This window comes from Cryptomeria japonica, chromosome 7 (assembly GCF_030272615.1).
Source record: "Cryptomeria japonica chromosome 7, Sugi_1.0, whole genome shotgun sequence".
Classification (NCBI taxonomy): domain Eukaryota; kingdom Viridiplantae; phylum Streptophyta; class Pinopsida; order Cupressales; family Cupressaceae; genus Cryptomeria; species Cryptomeria japonica.
The window spans coordinates 777426217-777448933 of record NC_081411.1 but is presented as its reverse complement, the minus strand read 5'-3'; positions in this window follow the sequence as shown (position 1 = coordinate 777448933).

Genomic DNA, 22717 nt, shown 5'->3' with positions numbered 1-22717 from the left:
GCACAGAATCCCACTGGCTCTCCCTTAATGTAGAGGATTCTGGATAGTGAGTTAGTGGAAGCGGCAACTTTCCCTCTAGTGGTGCCATGTCCTGATCTAGTTCTAGAAAGCATGAATAGATATGACCCTATTGAGATATGTGTAAGAAGCGTAGATGGTGAGGGTCTACTTAGTGTTAGTGAGGTTGTTTCTACCATTATGAAATACCTAAGAAGGAACAATATGAGGATTGGACGGTGTGTAAATTACAAGGTCTTTTCTCGGAAAAGAAATCATTCTATAGGAATGTTATTACAAGGAACTGGTTGTTAAAGTTTCAAAGAGGAGGTTCCTAACTACCAAGTCCATTGACCTAGGAACATCTGATCAAAGAAGTTAGAGACATAGTCATTCTATTATATAGAGTAAGAGGGAACCAAATTACCTTTTACTGGAAAGATTGGATGTATTTCTTCATAAAGGTTATTTTGGTGAGAAAAGATATATTCACTGAGCGGAATTAATTGCAGATAGGTTGCATGAAGGTTTGAGTTGCTTTGATAAGAAAAACTTTTGTATGTCATCATATCTTCTATATTTCCTGGCATGCGCTAGATCATGGCCTGGTTTGCAACATGAAGCATGGGTGGATAATATGAGAATATTTGAATATCATCTACATCTTCAACAACAAAAGTCATGTGCAAATTACCATAAACTGCATGACATATTCCTAGGCAAGATGGTGTATGAACTGAAGGGAAACATTCATAAAATATTGTCAGATGAAGCTATGCAACTGATTGGTACTTATGGAAGATTTTTCATATAGTTTCCAAACTTTACGTACCTAAGGGTAGGGGGTTTTGAAGGAGAACCATACAAGCTTCCTAGATATGCATTTGACAGACAAATTTTAGTGGAGATAGGTAGGCAGTTAGCCTATATTGATACAAAGTATAGAGCTATACATCAATCAGGTGTCTCATTTCCAATTCAATTAACTTATTTTATTTGTAGTAGTGTCTCTGATGCCTTGAACTTGGAATTTGAATTTAAGAAATTGAACTTTTCGTTATATGGTCTGCGAGCAAATTTTGATGCTAAAGGGATTGTTGCCTCTCATCTAACATTGAGAAAAGATTTTATCCATGTGCCAGATATTGAGGATTTTTGGGCTGATTGTTGCGATGAGTTTGAAGTTAGGAAGAGGACACATCAAAGGTTCCCCTACAATAGGTCATGGCCTTTGAGTTGAAAATGAACATTGCTAATGTAAAGGATGATGAGAGTAAATTGATGGATATTCAGTTTGTGTATGATAGGCAAAAGGGAGTCATTCCAAAAGTGGATTGGGAAAAAGATGAGGAAGACTATATGCAAACAACGACATCCCTAGTTATCAGAAAAACTGAGAAATGGATAAGAGAGTTAAGAATGAGAAAGGGCTCTAAGAAAGGTTCAACCTCATCCTTTGAAGTCCCATTGGCTAACTCTTGTGTTACATATTATGTTGCAAGTTCATCCAGAATAAAGATTAAAGTTGGTCAGAGTGCCAAGCCAATGGAAATCAAAAGAGAACCAATTCCTACCAAGATTACCAGGGCTAGAACCAAAAGCAGAGCTAATAAATTTCCTGTGTATTCCATGGTAGTTGATTTAGAAGCTTGTACTGATGTAGAAGATCCTTCAACTCATATAGACCTGGAGGTGCTAAATGTTGATGATACCAATGACACTCAGTAGGTGGATATTTTGGCAAATACTATTACTACATTGGTAGTAAGGAATGAAAAATAAATTGTAGCTTGATCTGATGATACTTTTGTACGCACTAGGCCTCTTTGGTTAGAAAATACCCTGAATAGCTAGAAAAGGAATGTAGTTCCAGTTTTGGTTCCTTTGGAAGATATGGTGAGAAAATTCTTGGAGAAGACTCCAAAAGTGAAGAAATTGAAAACCATTTCAATAAATAACTTTGATGCCAATAGTGGGAATTGGACTGTAGAGATAGCAAATCCATTGACAGATGAGAAAAAAAGGACCCTACAATCCAGGATTTTACTATAAAAAAGGTGAATATTGGTACTGCTTCCCGGGGCATAGATGTTCTTCATCTTGAAGCTTAAACTAAAAAGATCATAACTAGGACCTGGAAGGATGAAAAAGATAAAAAAGAATTGAAAGAAACCTTGAGATAAAGGGAAGAATATATTGATGCAGTCCATGGGCCAGATCCTCAACCATTGTCTGTGCAACCAATACTTTTTGATCCTAAATCCCCTACCAATCAGAAGTTTCTCCCAGAAGTACAAAGGAATAAAATGGTGCATCGGGTGTTCCTTGAATGGTTGGATATGGTCAGGAAAGACGGAAAATAGTACATTGGGCATTTGAGAAAGGTGTATGATGACGCTTCTAAAGTTATCCAAGAATTGGGAAAGGAAAACATAGCCTGGAAGAACAAAGAACCCGAATGGGCCTAGACAATAGCTCACATTGGAAGAAGTTCAAAAGAATGGTGTAATGAAATTTCTTATAGAAAATCCTTTATAGGGTTTTGATGACAACGTTCTATACATTTGCAAAAAGAACATTGAATGGAGAAATTTAGTAATAAAACAAGGTTAGGAGGAATTAGTTAAACTTGGGTGAAAATTGTCTGAATTGATACAAAACATTTTTAATGATCTGAAATGCATTGGAGTGAAATATATTTTTTTATTTAATTACTTAAGCCTAATTCTTCTATTAATTAAATGAATCTTTATTTATTTAATTAATTCATTTTTCCTCTTCTGGCCTTATTTCTCATTTAAATAAATACATTTATTTATTTGAATTATCCTTTTCCTAAATTAAATAAATATCTTATTTATTTAATTAACCCCACTTCTTCTATTAATTAAATAAATATTTATTTATTTAATCAATTCATTAGCCTTTTCCACCTATGACACATGTCATTCATCTCTTATTTCATACACTACCTACCCTCTTATTATTTTCTTATTTTCTCTACCTACCCTCTAATCTTAGCCGACCATTTATCTTTTACACCTCTCAATCTTATCCCTTCATTTCTTATGGTGTCTTCTATATAAGGAGATGCTTCCTTCATTATCAACCCTAACTACCTGATCAATTGACTACACTATGCTTTTGAACTTTCATATGCGATCCTACTTGCAACCACATTTCCATTCTTTGTTGAGCTCTTGTGCACACATAAAATCTAAGAACAAATATATCAAGCAAGATCAATGGAGATAGGAGGAATGGAGATCAAAACCCTATTGGACATGTGATGGTATAATCTTTGTGATTTCATTTTATTTGCATTGTCTTAGGTAATCTTCATATGTTATGGTGGATCTTTGTTGTTGTTAGGCTAGGGTTTTGTGGTTGAATCTATTTAGTCTTTCAATATTGTTGTTATCCATTTTCACCGTATACATTTTGGCATGCCTGGTGGGACTCTTGTCCCATTTGCATTTAACATCTTTTGTTGCACATTTTGTGTTTTTGAAGTTGCAGATCTGACATTTCCAACAACATTTTCGACATTTTTGCGTTTGTGCACTCTTGGATCATGTTTTTACCTCTCTATCACGTCTAGGACATCTGGAATCCCATCTGTGACCTCGACATTTTTTATTTTTTTGCAGATTCCAGGAAACGTGTCTGTGATCCCTAATCGCATCTGTGAGGCTTCCAGGCGTGTCTGTGTTGGTGGGCCACATCTGTGTTCAGGAGACGCGTTTGTGTCATATATAGGCGCATTTGTATGTTTATATAGTGTTTGTGTCACTATTAGCCATGTCTATGTTCATTTGTGTTGCATTTCGGTTTCGTTGATTCAATTTTTCATCATTTGAATTTTAGATTTGGTTTATATTGAGCTAACATCTTTGAATCTAGCTAACAAAATTGGTGCAACTTGTCTTGAAAGCAAAATCATTTTGTCGAAGGCCCCTATTTCACAAAGTCTTTTGGATCTAAAATTTACCTAACTTGTGTGCTTGCAGGAAGGGGTGACCATTTGAAACAATCCAAACTACTAACAGATCTTTGTCGCAGAACCTTGGCAAGGATTTTTTTTTGTTGTTGTGTGCCTTGGTTTCATAGATTACCAAACACTTCAATTGGTGCACTAAAATTGAACCAATGTCTTTTGTGTCTTGGGCAATAGGCTCTTTTTGTTTCATCTTTAGAGGTCCTATCTCCCCATGTGGTCATTAGGAGTACTAGTGAGGAGAGAATGACCCAAGTGGTAGCGAGGAAAACCCACCTCTTCCGAACCACTATAAACAACTATATTCATGGTGAAAACTATGGATAATGTGTGCTGATTAGTTCATACCGACACTATGTCTCCCCATAAACCCATTTGATCAAATTTATTTGATCAGTTGTAGGGTGTAACCCCTATCGGCTGGGAGCCTTCGGTATTTATAAAGCTGAAAGTGCCACATGTATGGCCACACAAGTGGATGCCCTTACTAGCACCTTTTTGTTTTAGAAGCCAAAATCCTTCTAGTTGTTGGGGAAGGAGGTTGGACCTCTGGTAGCAGCCCACACACATACGGTTCTTAGTAGAGATACAAAGTTCACCACGGGGAGTTTTCGTGGGGACTGATGTTTGGCTGCCTCGAGAAGTGAGTGTTGAGGGTGGAGCCGGTGTGGTCAAGCATTTAAGTATCTACTCTAAATAGCATAGCCTCAGGGGAAACTCCATGTGGGAACAATAACTATTGTCCTAGCCAACCATAAGAATTGTTCTTGTCTTATTTTGAACAATCAAACATTCAAGACCAAACATTAAAACATTGTGTCTTTTGCGTCTTCAAGTGTATGCAAAACAATTTTACATCAAACAACACACTTTCTTTTGAGTCATTTTGAGTCTAATCACTTGCAAACATTGAGTCTTCATCAACACTGTGTCCTCTTGTCATGAAAAAAGTGAAACATTTAGATTTGGTCACAACAAACAACTTCACGCATTGGAAAAATTGTACAAAATCTCCAGAAATGCGTCTGTGTCATATAACCGCGTCTGTGAAGGGTAGAAATGCATCTGTGTCTTTGAGCAACTTTTCATTTACAACATCTTAGAAATGCATCTATGTTTGATAGAATAGCATCTGTGTCATTTAAGCACATCTGTGAAGTATACAGGCACATCTGTGTTCAGAATTGAAAATCTTTTACAATCTAGCAAACAAGAAGAGTCAGTTTCAGACTTATTGAGCTTCCTAGGTTATCTCTCTGGGTTTTCATCTAGCATTGAACCTATCTTTGGGTCTCACAAAGTCCATCATTTCTTTACATCTTCCATTAAATCCACATTTGTCTAAACTTGAGTCAAAAGGTCACTTGCTTGTCCTCATCATACTTTGTCAACACACTACATACAACAACATTATGCTTAGTGGTCCCTCATCAAGGTCTATCACCTTTGGGTCTCATTTGGTCTTACTTAGAGTCAAGGTCAACTTACCTCATCAAGAGAAACTATCATCTCTTTGGAAGCCACACCTACTTTACTACATACATACTTGGTCTTACACTTTGGACATTGCAAGTACACTTTAGATTCATTTAACATTCCATCCAACTCTTGGTCTTCCATACTCTTTCCATTTTCATCTAGTCTCACACATCTTGGTGAATACCTAGTTCATGGTTGAAACCTTTTCCCAAAAATCTAGGAGAGAATCTAAAGAGGCTCAAGAGTCTGCAAACATGAGTTCCTATGAGTATGACAATGATATCTTTTTCAATTCTGATCATACTACATTACCTAACATGGATGCCTATAGAAACATTCCAAATGTTGAGAACATGGACACTACAAACAACAATGATAAACACAATCACAATATGGACAACTTTTCTATACATTCAGTAGAAGTGGAAGACTCCATTATGGATCCCCGTTTTAATTGATTGGTTGAGGAAATAATGAGGAGAGATGGACAATATTTCTTACAAATGATGGCACAAAGTGGAGCCAAGATCCCTCATGATTTTGAGATGTCTCAAATAATGGAAAATCAACCTTTGCAACAACCTCACCTCAACATGGATCAAAGGAGACCTAATAGTGGAGGCAATATCAGACCACATCTTGTGCCTAAATCACCATCATCTTTGTTTCAAAAACCAAAGGTCCCATACACACATGGTCAAGCATATGATACTCACCTTCACAGACCATTATGGAAGTCTTATGCAGAAAAATATGCTCAATCACATACCAATGCTAAGGATCAACCACCAAAGCAATTGGATATTCAAAGGCATGCTCAAAATTTGGACACAAGGAAACCCCGTGTCAAATTTGGGGGCAACACACTAGAAAAAACTCATGACATTCCTATAGAGTATGGTATACATGGATAGAGTAGATATTTCATTCCTCAACATGACTCTATACCAAGTGGTCCATATACAGAGCATCACTATATACCTCCTCCATATGAACATGTGCATGATCAATATCATCCATATATGCAACATGCTCCTCAACACTTTGGTTCAAGCATGGGGTATGGTCCAAGAAGTCGGTCTCCACCTAAGAACAATTTGGAACAACAAATTAAGGACTTGCAAAAGAAAATGGAGGACATAAATACACCGAAGCCAACTTACACAATGAAAGACATATGTCCTTATCCATTTGACAAGAGCATTTCAATGCCTTCTTTTCCTACACATTTGATGACACCTAAGTTTGATAAGTATAGAGGAAAAGGGGATCCTAAGGCACATATAAGACAATTTTTAATATCTTGCATTGAGGTAGCAGTAGAGGAGACATATTTGATGAGATTATTCTCACAAAGCTTAGGTGATCAAGCTATGGAATGGTTCTCCCAACTTCCACCTTGAAGTAAGTCATGGGGTGACTTAGCAGAGGCTTTTATCCAACATTTCTCATACAACATAGAGACAGACATATCAGTCACTACTTTGTGCAACACCAAACAAAGGGATAAAGAGTCTTTTTCATCATTTTTACAAAGATGGAGGAATCTAGCCAACACATGCTCTTGTGAAATTCCACAAAAAAAAATGGTAGAGATGTTCACCCAAAATGTTAACAGAGAAATTGGTTATGACCTGAGAAAAGCTTGCTTGTCCACTTTCAAGGATGTCATTGAAAAAGGCTTAGCAACAGAGAAGGTCCTAATTGAACAAGGAGTCATTAAGATATTCAAGGAAAACAAAGATGACTATAAAGGAAAACACAAGCCAAGATTTTGGAATAAAACAAAAACACAGTCAATGATGGTGTTGTGGATGCTAATACAGTACATCCCAAGATCATTTTTCCAGATTAAGCTCTACAAACAATCAAGTGAATACTCAAACAACTTCCAAATCATGATGAAAGTACACCCGATTGGGAGAACCACTTGAGCCAGTTTTCAAAAAGCTAGTGGCAAACAAAATAATAACAATTCCAGATTTGTCTCCATATGAGCCAAAGGTCAAACCAAATTGGTGGAATGATGATGAGTATTATGAATTTCATAAGAGCAAGGGTCATAAAATAGGAAATTGTCATTGACTGAAGAACATCATACAAGACCTTATTGATAGAGGTGACATTGAGATTGAAGGGCATTAATCCAACCAAGAACATGAAATGTTTAAAGAACCATTCCCAAATCATGACAAGGGAAAATCTAAAGCCATAGATGACTAGACCAACTATACTAGAGCATCTTATAACTATGATTCAATTGTCAATCACATTTCAATGGACAATTATGTCTCTACCATTATCATCAAGGACAAAACACCTAAGAACTCTACCCAAAGACCCAAGATCATCCTGAAAGGAACTAGATCTTCTTCCGGACCTACCTCTGAATGTAATGTTACAACTCGTCGAGGTAAATTCACTTTGCAAGGTGGTCTAGCTAAAAAACCTGCTTCCTCATCAACCAAACCTAAGTATGATCTTGTAGAACAGTTGGGGAAGATAGCGGCACTCATCTCCATTCTCGAGCTCTTACGCATATCCCCCACACATAAAGCCATTCTTGACAAAATCTTGAGAGACACTTATGTCCCTACTGATCTGAATGTGGACCAGTTTCAAGCCATGGTGGGATACCTTTCCATTCCACACTCTCTTACATTCACAGAAGCTGATGACACCTCCGTAAGTCAGCCACATAATGCACCTTTACACATTGAAGCCTTCCTACACAAACATCAAATAAAATGAGTTTTGATAGATGGAGGAGCAGGTCTGAACATTTGTACATTAAGCACTATTAAACAACTGGGATATTCTGACAAAGCTGTAAATTCTACAAATAAAATCACCATCAAAGCATATGATGATGAAGAGCATTCATCCAAAGGCACAGTCACCTTGCCTCTCAAAGTTGGGCCAGTTACAAAGGATGTGGTTTGTCAATTCCTAGACCTTGATCTCACATACAACATACTTTTGCGACGTCCATGGATTCATGAGATGGGAGTCATCCCATCAACATATCATCGATGTGTTAAGTTTCCTCATAATGGAGTTGAAGTGACCATCAAAGGTGATCCAAATCCATTCATATATTGCAACAATCTGCAACCTAAATCAGAAATAACAATGCCAGTCAATCGAGAGGTTGTTCCTTCATCAACATATGTTGATCCAAAATCCTTGAAAGCTTCTACATCAAAACAATAAGAGATTAAAGAAAAGTTCAATATTAAAGACATGGGATGTGGTGAGTATATCTTTCATGTTGATTAACTCCCACTATCTCCCAAGACATTCAGTCGACAAGAACAACCTATGAATAATTTGCAAGGAATTGGGTGTGAACCACCTAATCTTGTGGCTACTAAGTCTGAATGCAAATCTCCTCTTGTGGTGCAAGTAGCTCTTGATATCAATAGTCCTAAGAGTGGTTCCAACAAAGAATCTACTGAGCGTATCACCAGGCCTCTTGAGAACTCACATAGGCTTACCATTTCATCCACTCCTTCTATTTCCACTCCTCTTCCAAACTTGGATCAACAAGAATCACAAAAGCCCTCACTTATTGGGATCAAAAATCAAGATTTGAAAAGAAAAATCTAAAAGTCAATAATAAAGAAAAGTCCTTTAGTCCAAATCAAAATCAAAAGCTACTAGACTCCACAAAAATCAAAGTCAAGGATAAAAATCCTATGAAGCAAAAAGAGAAAGGGTTGATCTCCCCTAATATAAAAAATAAATTGGGGCAAAAGTTCTAAAATTTCAAGTCAAAAAGCACACTTGTTGATCCTAAGTCTCCATCATGCTATCCTACTTTCACTTCTTTTCACAATCATAAGCCTTCATCACTCATCTACTTGTTCCACACATCCATTCTCTTTTGGCGATACATCATGGACCTTTAATGGAGCTTCCTCAAAGGAATTTGTTGTCAGTGATGCCCAAACTTCTTTAGGTGACATGCATATGGGCTTGTGTATTCCACATGCTAGTAATTCTATCTCAGTTCCTTTATCAAGGAAGACAGTCACTCGAGCTACACATCATTCAGTCAAGGAACAATAAATATACAAACATAAGGTAAAGCCTCACACATTCAAGGTGGGTGACTTAGTTCTTAGAGAAAATCCTAAAAATCAACAAGATAGAGAGAAGAAGGGGAAGTTTGAAGCAAACTGGCTTGGTCCTTACATCATCACAACAACATATGGATCTAGTGCATATCAGTTCTCAACCACAAAGGGTGAACCTTTGGAGGATCCTATCAACAACATGCACCTTCGTAGGTTTTACACATAGCTCATCAGAATATCCTAATTCAAAAATATAAAAAAAAATTAAAAAAACACAAAAAGACAAAAATCATAAAAATTAAAAGATCGTTACTTGTTGAAAACCTGGCAAACAGGCACCTTGTGACACAAAAAAAATAAAATTGAAAAACAAAAAAAACATTTCGTTCAACAGTGAAAACCACTTCAGTAGTGCCCTGGGCAAGTACCATGGTGAAAAACTAGGTCATCGACGCCATGTGTAGAGACATTGCTCCTCCCTCCTTTAGGATTCCATTTCATCCTTTCACTTTGCATACACTCATAACCTATCTATTCATAATAAACTTACCCATTCCCATCATGGCTTGTTATTGATCTACCCAAGATTGGATCGCCATTCATAATAAACATTCCTTTTCACGCTTTTTCCATTCATAATAAATCAGCTCCTATCTGTGGCTAAGGCAAATCATGCGTCTAGTGATGTGTGTGGAACTAAGAGCATCACATGTTTTGAGGAGTACAATTTCTTCCACTTTTCTTTAGTCTATCTGTGCACAATCTGCATAAAGAAACACTTGCATTGTCGATCCACAATAAAGTTCCGTCTTCTTCGCAATAAAGTATTAGTTTCATGGATTTAGTCAGTTTCAGATGAGACACAGTAACAACAATGGACTTTCAACAAATCAAATCTTTCAACAGACTCAGACAACATTATGGTTTAGTGCTATCTATCTTTTTTGTGAAAGTAAACATTGTGACCACAATCAAATAGACTTATACAAGTGACAAGAGACACTAAACTTGAGGACTACAGTGGATGTTGTTTTCAAGTCTTTGTTTTCTTTTGATTTTTTTTTTTTTGGTGACATGTCTTTTAGCTTTTCCAGGATGTCTCTGACTAGAGATTCTATCTCTAGGATGTCTTTGACTAAAAAGGCGAGGATGGGGTATTGTCACCTATTTTTGTTTGTTGTCTACAGATTGTCATTTAGTAATGCTATGACTTGTCCAAGGATATGAGGACACTGTGAGTCTAGTATGAACTGGGGCAATCCTTGTTTGTGACTATCTGATCTACATGCAAATAGGTGCAATGAATTTCTAGGTCAAACAAATGCCTTGATTGTCATAACCTACTTGCCATAATAAAGCTGAATGATGATAACACACAAGAAGCTCTTTCACTTTCATATCTTCTATCTTCCATCCTCCTTTCTTGATTGACCTCCATAGTCCTTCTTGAGTCTGTGTAGCCTGCTATCACATGACTGAGTATACTGATACTCCAAAAATATTTGCATTTCATGTAGTTGCACCTGCATTACCACATATTAAGCATTTCATACATACATATAGATATCACAATTGTATCACATCCTGTATACAACACATATTAGCACATTTTACATTTTTATCATGTAAATAGTTATTTGCATTATCATATTCATCTACATTTCATACATTCACATTTTCATTGGCATAACATTAAAACTATAAAAGAACAAAAATATGGCATTTCATCATGTACATATTTCCATCATGAAACATAACCATCACATAGAAACATACAGCGTGAAACATCTCATCACATAGGTACACATGCATATAGTTGCCGCAAGGATGAATCATCTCATATATATATAATCATAAGTGTCATGATACAATGATGTCAAAATACATATGGCTACACAAACACCTGAGGGTGTCTACATCATCATACAAAATGGTACAAAATTGATACATAGGGAGCCCTCTAAGGCTATGATGAACTCCCTCCCTCGGAGCCACCTTGCCTCGACGGAGTCTGAGCCCTGGAAGGACCCCCCCAAAGATCATCTCTCCTGCCCCCCTATCTGGTGGTGGTGGAGGACCTATAACCCCACCACTAGATGCCTATGTCTGCTGACTCCCTCTAGTGGTCATCATTGTCCGCGATGGTCTGTGGAAGCTCCTAACTCGCTGATCTGGTGGCACTGCCCTATAGTATAGGTCTTTCTAGTAGCCTATCTTCTCCCCTGCCCACAGAACATAGGCATATTTAGCCCCTATGTCTTTTGCCACCTGCCTCCCAGCCCTTAATGATGTCTCATCCTTAGTATAATGCTAGATAGCCTGATCTCTCTCCCACTTAGTGTCCCTGAGCTATCTCCTGAGTCGATCCCTCTCCTGCTTGAGATCCTAGATCTCATCTACCTATCCCTGGAAGATCTCCCTCAACTCTACTAGCTCGTCCTCCTCCTTGGCCCCCTATACCTGTGGCTACTCCTATGGCTACCCCTATCCATGTACCTATGGCTACTCCTGTGGCTTCCTTTGCCCCTGTCCCCATCCCTGTACTTGTCCCTACACCTGTCTGGGACCCTATGCTGCTGGCACCTGTAATGGCAACCCACCTCGGCTTCTCACCACCCAAGCCTATCTCTCCTCTCCATCCTCTCTCTGTGGAACCACCCTCCTCTCTCCTACTGTACCCTGCCTCCTCCATTGGCCTCTACCTCCACCATCTCTATCATCATCATCCCCTCCACCATCTCCATCTATCAGCTCTCTGGGATTTGTCGACCATGGAAATGGATGCTCTCCCCAATATGCAGTATACTCTGCATCCATCCCTGCATCCTCGATCTCTGGCCACATATCCCATGGCAAGGGAGTCACCTCTACTAGCTACATCATGACCTAATCATATGATAACAATGGCCCGAACTGTGCCTGATCCCTCACTATCCGAGCATACATCTTGGAACCCCGTGGCATCTGTTGGATCCTGCCGAACTGCCTACATACTCTGTCTACCAACTGCCTCTCCATTACATAGGGCATCTGACCAATCAGATATCTACTCCTGAAGATGTATGGCAGCTCCATTGTGTCATCCTCCCACTCCTCTCACTCTCAGTATGACATTTATACTAGAGTGTCAATCTCATCGATGACTTAGCACCAGTACTCCAACCTGCCAATCCATGGTTGTGATGTAATCATACCATACAAGTGAACAAAACTGTGTCCATGACCCTTGACTCTAAAATGTATCAATCGTGTCACCGGTAGATGGTCATATCCCCATACCTGTAACAATGTCATTCCGTAGCCCAATCCTATGGATCCATGGTAGACAAACTGATGGAGCTCATAGTAAAAATGTGCCAACACACATGGTCCCCAGGCATATCTGGTATGCTATGTCACTAATGTCTCCAAGGTGCATGTTTCCCTATCCAGATAAAGGAACCCACTGATCACTCCTCCTAGCACCGCTGGTAGTGCCAATCCTATCATTGTCATGGTATCCCAGGTGACATGTCCAGCCCTCATCTCAAATCTTGGATCCTAGAACACTCATCTCAGGGCATCCCTATCTCCGTCTCGATCATAGGGTATCAAGTACCCATCGATCAGTATCCTCAGAATCCTATATACATCCTCTAAGGTGAGTGTCATCTCACCCATCGGCAAATGAAAAGTGCACATCTCTGAGTGCCATCTCTCTGCTAAAGCAGTTAACAACCCCATGTTTGCCTAAAACTCAGGCACATACAAAATAAATATCAAACTTATAACCTCAATCGCGGCTTTGTCATTAAAGGTCAGCTCTGGTCGTAACCTCTGAGTCGATGGGAATCTCTCTCATGACTCTAGTATAGGTAGGTACTCCTGCAATCAAGAAAATCAATCATGTCAGTCATAGTGGCATTCATTGTTCATCACAAAATGCTTCTTATTATCCTAGTTCTTATGATACTCTATCAAAGTGACACTCACTATTTATCACAAAGTGTTGCTTCTATTCTAGTGAAATTCACTATTCATCACAAAGCGTTGTTGTTTATCCTAGTGGTACTCCATGTTCATTATAAATTACTACATGTTTTTGCGCTCCCTATTCATCACAAAGTGCTCCTCATATTTTGTACTCACTGTTCATCACAAAGTGCTACTCTATTTAGTACTCCCTCTTCATCACAAAGTACTATGTCTTGGTACTCCCTGTTCATCACAAAGTGCCTCGATCTATCCTATCCTAGGGCCTCTGCTTGAGTGTATCCTCTTGAGTAGTATCCTAATTGGGAATGTATGTTCTATCATAGAATTGTCAATCCTAGCCCTATCTTCTATCCTAGTCTTCCCTAGAGGACCTGCTTGAGTGTATCCTCTCAGCAACTTATCCGATCGACAGTGTATGTTCATCACAGAACTATTGATTTGGCCTAGAAGACATAAACTTGCCTTCATGACATAAACGCGCTTACATACTACATAAACGCGCCTAAAATACACATACGTGCCTATGCTCTGCATAGATGTGCCTACTCTGCACAGACATGCCAACATAGCATAAACGTGCTTGCACAACGCAAATGCGCTCACATTTGGCATAGATTCCTTTTCCGGTACAGACACACTGGCACAAACATAGACCCACCTAGCCAACCTAGATGTGCCTGGCACCAACGTAGATGCATCTTGGCATTTTATGACATTTATTGACATTACCTAAAATGCATTAAATGCGCTACCTAACATGCATTTATGACAAAATTTATTGCAACAAAGTACAAGGAGGTTTTGTGGTACTTACCGGCTTTCCTGCATCTACTAGCCTCTGAAATCGATGAACGCGATCGAATCTGTGAACCAATGTTATCGCTGCTAACTGCTGCTACTCTATTCTCTCTCTACACTCTGATCTTTCGGATGTGTGGATGACAATGATGATGTTTTTCCCTCGTGGTCTATTTTATAGACTACCCTAGGCCTAGCCCTAGCCCTTGTCTCCCGAGTCAGTCTTCTTTATCCCGTGACTTTGTCACTCTATCCCATCTAGTTAATCCATTCTAGCATTTGTCTCTTACCGAGAGATTGTCTGTGATCTTTTCAGACATTTTCATCCAATCTCTTCAGGGGGCATATCATTGCCATCTTGGGGCAACTTTTTATTAGTTCATATTATCTTCTTTGAAACAACGCGACAAGTTGCATTGTCTCAAAGAGGGGCAAAATGTAGACACCTAAAATTGTCCAGTCTAATTAAATAAATATCTTTATTTATTTAATTACTTAAGCCTAATTCTTCTATTAATTAAATGAATCTTTATTTATTTAATTCATTCATTTATCCTCTTCTAGCCTTTATTCTCATTTAAATAAATACATTTATTTATTTAAATTATCCTTTTCCTAAATTAAATAAATATCTTATTTATTTAATTAATCCCACTTCTATTAATTAAATAAATCTTTATTTATTTAATCAATTCATTAGCCTTTTCCACCTATGACACATGTCATTCATCTCTTATTTCATACACTACCTACCCTCTAATCTTAGCCGACCATTTATCTTTTACACCTCTCAATCTTATCCCTTCATTTCTTATGGTGTCTTCTATATAAGGAGATGCTTCCTTCATTATCAACCCTAACTACCTGATCAATTGACTACACTATGTTTTTGAACTTTCATATGTGATCCTACTTGCAACCATATTTCCGTTCTTTGTTGAGCTCTTGTGCACACATAAAATCTGAGAGGAAATATATCAAGCAAGATCAATGGAGATAGGAAGAATGGAGATCAAAACCCTATTGGACATGTGATGGTATAATCTTTGTGATTTCATTTGATTTGCATTGCCTTAGGTAATCTTCATATGTTATGGTGGATCTCTGTTGTTGTTAGGCTAGGGTTTTGTGGTTGAATCTATTTAGTATTTTAATATTGTTGTTATCCATTTCACCGTATACGGATACAAAACATTTTTAATGATCTGAAATGCATTGGAGTGAAATATATGAAGGAGGATGGAAAAACCATTGACATCGCCGATGCCATAAGCAAATATTCTGAAGTGCAAATTGATATGGTCAAGAATGCAACAATGATTAGAAAGAAAAATTTCTCCACCATTGCTAAAATCGAATCCTTGCTATTTTTATGCAACAACAGAGTGGAAGAAGGATCAAAATGGTTGCCCATTGCCATGAATTGAATAATTGTTCCCATTTTTCTTCCCTTTCTACTATTTTTAGCCAAAAAATAGTTTTATAAGTTAGTTTTAAAAAAATAGACTGTTTAACTTACCCTGGGTCAATGCGGTGTAACTTTGTGGTTACCAAGTATTTAGGGTAGAAAGTTTAGCTATATATTTATGGAAAAAGACTTAAAAGGACTAGAGAAATTTTGTAAAGATTGACATACTCTAATTTAAATACTTGTGGATTTTCAATGAATCCATTTTATCAGTGAATAAAATTAGACATTTTCAACAACTTTCAAATCTGTGTATTTGAATGCAGAAACATAATCTCTGTTGGGATAAATTTGTTTGTGTTGAATCTGTTGCTTCTTTGATTATCCACTTTTCATATGTCTGTGAATGAATGTTCTTAGTAATTCTTTTGTTACTTTATGTGGATCTGTTTCCCCTTGTCCTGTGAGACATGAGAGAGACTCAATTAGAGTCCATGATTTATTGCTTATTTAATTAGAAATTCTGAGCAATAAAGTTATTTTTTATTTTAAATCTGTGGGTTTACATATAGAGTGTTTATCTTCTTGGAATTCATGTGGTGTTGACTGATGAATGTGAAAATCCTTTTCTCACTTTCTAGTTAAAAGTGGAGTTAATATTTGTGTGTGTTTAAAAATTCATTGAACATCATACAGGAAGCTACGCCCTAATGCAGAGGGTAAACAATTCATTTGACTACCCAACTGTTGGTTCTATTTGTCTTTCATAAAATTAACGACATACATGAGTCATTCATTATAAAATTATGAAAGGCTAAATCTATTAACCAACGCATGTAGAAGGAGTAATTGATAAGTTCATCAGTAGATGGGAGCATGCAAAGTAGATTTTGAAGAAGTCTAAGTTTCAGGTTTTGTATGTTGTTGATCCTCCTGTAGATATAGTTGCATGTTTTATTGGTAACTAAAAGAGATAAACAAAGAAGTAAATGTTGAGCACATAGTTGTTAAAATGTGGCGACTGATCAGCAAAGTACTGTACACTCAGCACGTATCCTTGCTGGGGTTTTTCATTGATGAAAACCGACATTGTAATAAAACCCTAAAAAGGCTGACTTTGTTTGTTGCCCTAAAAATGCATGTTATAAGTGGCTGGGATGCTTAAGGCATTGTAAGGTTGATGTACTATTTTTGTTGGATAATAAGAAAGATTGGACGACTGTGTATGATGGACGTAACCCATTCTGGGTGAACCACGTTAAATCTCTGTGTTATCTGTGTCCTGTTTTATTTCTTTATCTTTTGTATTTAAATCTGCATATAATTGTTAGTACATATTTGCTTCGAATCTGCTTGAAACCCTAACAATTGGTATTAGAGTGAGGTTTTCTGTAAATTGGCAGGACTTTCACATTTGAGTGGGAGCAATGGAGGATTCCAAATTCAAGGTTGAAAAGTTTAACGGCCAGAATTATCAGTTATGGTAAATGCAGATGGAGGATTACCTATATCAAAAGGATTTGTGGCGGCTATTGGAAGGAAAGGCAAAGAAAGTGACCACAATGTCAGATGAAGAGTGGGACATTTTAGATAGAAAGGCACTAGGATCCATTAGATTGTGCCTTGCACCATCTGTAGCATTCAATATAACAGAAGCAAAAATGACTGTAGATTTGATGGCAACATTGGATAAGTTGTATGAGAAACCCTCGGCTTCGAATAAGGTATTTCTTATGAAGCGTTTGTTTAATTTGAAAATGAGTGAGGGAGGATCTATAGCGGAGCACTTAAATGAATCTAATACAATTACCAGTCAATTGTCTTCGGTAAAAATTACCTTTGCAGAAGAGGTTAGGGCTCTCTTGATTTTATGTTCTTTGCCAGAAAGCTGGAATAGCTTGGTTATGGCTGTAAGTAACTCTATCTCTGGTAAAAATACTTTGGTATTTGATGATATTGTTGGTGTTATTCTAAGCAAGGAAATGCGAAGGAAAAGCATAGGTGAGACTCCAACATCATCGGGTAGTGTTTTGAATGTGGAGAACAAAGGAAGATCAAAGGAAAGAGGAAAAAGCCCTAGGAATGAGAAGTCATGAGGGAAGTCAAAGAAAGGACACTCTCAATCTAGAGGAAAGAAAGATTGCTGGTACTACAGAAAGCCTGGTCATCTAAAGAAAGACTGTTGGTCTCAGAAAAATAAAGGAGACAAAAATGAAAATGACAATAAGGAAGCTAATATTGCAAGTAATACTTTACAAGATGCTTTAATCTTATGTTTAGATAATGTTAATGATTCCTGGGTAATAGATTCTGGGGCTTCATTTCATGATACACCCCATAGAAAATATTTTCTAGATTATGTTCAAGGTGATTTTGGATAGGTATATTTGGGTGATGATGAGCCCTGTCAAATTGTTGGAAAAGGAAAGATAAAGATCAAGTTGCAGAATGGTAATGACTAGTTTGTGCAAGAGGTAAGACATGTTCCTAATTTAAGAAGAAATTTAATTTCTGCAGGGCAACTAGGTAGTGAAGGTTGCATAGTTACCTTCTCAGACAGTATGTAGAAGGTCACTAAAGGATCATTAGTAGTAGCTAAAGGTGTGAAGGTAGGCACATTATATCTATGTACTGGTAACACTTACTCTACCTTAGCTGCTACAAATAAAGTTACTGCAGGGACAACAACAATAAATGTTGCAAGAACAAATTCGATAATGTGGCACCATAGGCTTGGGCACATGAGTGAGAAAGGGATGAAAACCCTTCACTCCAAAAATCTATTGCCAGGACTAAAGAAGATTGATTTAGAGTTCTATGAAAACTATGTTTATGGTAAACAGAAAAGAGTCAGATTTCTCAAGGTTGGGAAAGAGAAGAAGAGTGAGAAGTTAGAGCTTGTACATTCAGATGTATGGGGACCAACTCAGGTATCATCTCTTGGTGGCTCTTGTTATTATGTTATTTTTATTGATGACTCAACCAGAAAAACATGGGTATATTTCCTAAAACAAAAATTAGATTTTTTTGAAACTTTTAAGAAATGGAAAGCTTTGGTTGAGAATGAGACAGGAAAAAAGTTGAAGTGTCTCAGATCGGATAATGGAGGTGAGTATTGCAGCAAAACATTTGAATATTATTGCTCCTTAAATGGGATTCAAAAGCAGAAGACAGTTCCAGGAACTCCATAGGAAAATGGTGTGTCAGAGAGAATGAATAGGACAATCATGGAACACGCAAGGAGCATGAGATTGCATGCTGGATTGCCCTTACATTTTTGGGCAGATGTTGTACATACTGCTATCTATTTGATAAATAGAGGACCTTCAACCTCTTTGGATGGTGGTATTCCAGAGGAGGCATGGACTGGTAAAAAGGTAAATTATTCTTTTCTAAAAACTTATGGTTGCGAAGCTTTTGTCCATGTTGATAAAGAAAACAGAACCAAGCTTGGTGCTAAATCTCAGAAATGTACCTTCATTGGATATGGGATAGATGAGTATGGCTATCCGTTATGGGATTTTGAAAATAAGAAAATAATTAGAAGTAGAGATGTTATATTCAATGAGAAGGTTATGTATAAAGAACAGATGCAGGAAAAGAAGCATGAATAGGACAAACAAGAATATGTGGTGTTGGATGAGATTCCTGAAAATGAAATGCCACAGGTACCTGATGCTCTACAACAATAGATTGTCCCACAAACTCTTGCAAGTGTTATATGTTCTATGAGGACAAGTAGACCCCCTAAAAGATTTTCTCCTTCTTTGTATTCTATTTTATTAATGGATTCTGGTGAACTAGAAGAATATGAAGAAGCAATGCAGGTAGATGCCAAACAATAGTGGGAGCTAGGCATGAAAGAGGAGATGGACTCCTTGATGAAAAATAAGACTTGGGACTTAGTCCCTTTACCTGCAGAAAAAAGAGCCTTGCCTAACAAATGGGTTTATCGGTTGAAGGAGGAGGAAGGAGGGCAGAAAAGATATAAGGCCAGACTTGTGGTAAAAGGTTTTGCATAGAAAAAGGGTATAGATTATGATGAAATATTTTCTCTAGTTGTAAAAATAACTTCAATTAGAACTGTACTTAGTCTTGTGGCTGTAGATGATTTACATCTTGAACAATTAGATGTCAAAATAGCTTTTCTCCATGGAGATTTGGAGGAGAAAATTTACATGTTGCAACCACAGGGATATGAGGTCAAAGGTAAGGAGAACTTGGTGTGCAGGTTGAAGAAAAGTCTGTATGGCCTAAAGAAAGCACCCCGACAATGGTATTTAAAATTTGATAGTTTCATGGCTGAACACGGTTATCATAGATGTCATTCTGATCATTGTGTATATTTTAAGAGATTTGATAATGGCAGTTATATTATCCTGTTGCTTTATTTTGATGACATGCTTGTTGTTGGGTCTTACATGCAACATATAAATGATCTTAAATAAAAATTAGCCAGGTCATTTGCTATGAAGGATTTGGGTGCAGCTAAGCAAATTCTTGGTATGAGGATTACATGGGATAGGAAAAATAGAACCCTGAATTTGTCCCAAAGTGAGTATATAAAGAAGGTGTTGAAAAGATTTAACATGCAGGATGCAAAAGCAGTTAGTACACCTTTGGCTAGTCATTTCAAATTGACTAAGGAGATGTGCCCAAAGGCATAGGAAGAGGTTAATAAAATGTCTAACATCCCGTATTCATCAGCTGTTGGCAGTCTGATGTATGCAATGGTATGCACAAGGCCAGATATTGCACATGCAGTGGGAGTTGTGAGCAGGTTTATGAGTAATCCGGGTATGGAATATTGGAATGCTGTGAAATGGATTCTTCGGTATTTGAAAGGAACTACTATGAAGGCATCATGTTTCAGAGGATCTAATGCTGCTCTAAGTGGATTTGTTGACTCTAATCTGACGGGTGATATTGATTCATGGAGGAGTACTACAGGGTATGATTTTACTATAGGGGGAACTGCAGTCAGTTGGATTTCTAGGCTGCAAAAGGTTGTTGCACTTTCAACCACTGAAGCTGAGTATGTTGCTGCTATAGAAGCCAGCAAGGAGATGATTTGGTGGCAATGTTTTCTGGAGGAATTGGGTCAGACACAAGAGAATAGCCCATTGTATACTGATAGCCAGAGTGCCATTCATCTTGCGAAGAACTCTACTTTTCATTCAAGGACAAAGCACATTCAGCTCAGGTACCACTTCATCTAGACTGTTTTGGAAGAGGGTCAGTTATGGCTTGAGAAGATTCACACAAGTGAGAATCCTACCGATATGTTCACGAAGGCAGTTCCACAGGAGAAGCTGATTTCTTCATCAGTTTCTATTGGTCTTCTTGATTGATAATGGTGGAATTTATACCAGTCGATTCCTAGTGTTTTATCTAGCAGATGTTGCATGTACAGTGGTGTCATGTAGTATCAGTCTCCAAGTGGGAGATTGTTCATTGTGGAGCCTGATCAGTCTCCAAGTGGGAGATTGTTCGGTGTGGAGCCTGATCAGTCTCCAAGTGGGAGATTGTTAAAATGTGGTGACTGATCAGGAAAGTACTATACACTCAGCACGTATTCTCGCTGGGGTTCAGGGCCGGGCCGAGCCCCGGGCAGGGGTTTGGGGGTGGGAGCCCCTGAGAAATTTTTTTTTGTCATTTTTCATTGATGAAAATCAACATTGTAATAAAACCCTAAAAAGGCTGATTTTGTTTGTTTCCCTAAAAACGCATGTTATAAGTGGCTGGGATGCTTAAGGCATTGTAAGGTTGATGTACTATTTTTGCTAGATAATAAGAAAGATTGGACGACTATGTATGGTGTATGTAACCCATTCTGGGTGAACCACGTTAAATCTCTGTGTTATCTGTGTCCTATTTTATTTCTTTATCTTTTGTATTTAAATCTGCATATAATTGTTAGTTCATATTTGCTTTGGATCTGCTTGAAACCCTAACAATAGTTACCATAGATGTAATTTTGAGAGATTTTTGAAGATATTTTTGGTTGCCACCAGAGCTGAGAGATCAACCACTGTGCAACATCAACTTTAGTTTTTGGGTAAATTTTGCATCGCTATAATGGCCAACTTCGGGAATGCATGTTTCATAGTGATAGTTAATTAGTAATTTTCATTGGAGTTTAAAGCAAAGACTTGTATGTCACCTGCAACTTCTTTCTTTTGTAGCATTTAATTTAGATAGATTTAATTCCTAGAATTTAGGACATGAAACTCTATAAATTAGAGATTTTGATTCATTGTAATTGTCCACGAATTGATGATTTGAGGTCAATTTTAGAGATTCCATTAGAGATTCTATGCAGATTTTTATAAGTTAAGAAGATTTGGTGATACACTTTGAAGTTTAATACAAAAAGCAACTTGTGGATTGCCAGATCGGCTTGTGTGTTCTATATGGTTGTGTTGTTCATGATTTAGTAACTTCTATCATTTGAATTAGCAACCACTTCTTTTGGATGCTTTATTATTATATTAATCATATTATGCATGTAAATGGTATATCAGTATTGAATGGATAGGGCGATTATTGCTTGGGTGATATTCATTCCCGTTGGTGTGTGAAGTTGTCTGACTTTATATACTTTCTGGAGCTCGTTATTTGAATGTTGATTTAGTGATATTGATAATATTTGGATTATGAAATTCTAACCATGTGGATCATTTATTTCTTAATGTATCAATTTTATTGTTAGTTCCTTGTTCCCCTGATCTATCTTTTGCAGTTTATTTTGAGAGAATCTAAATCAAAAAATACAAAAACAATCATAGGCAATTCAAAGTTGTTTGAACCAATAGGCCCCTTGACATGTACAATTGTATTAGACACTGAGTTGTCCATCATCGTTGAGACCCGACTATAATGACCTTGGAGTAGTTAGTTTCCCCAAACTTACTACTTTGTAGGAGAGGTGGTTAGTATTCTCATATTAGCTACTTGACTGCTGGTGAGTGTGTCAAAACACTC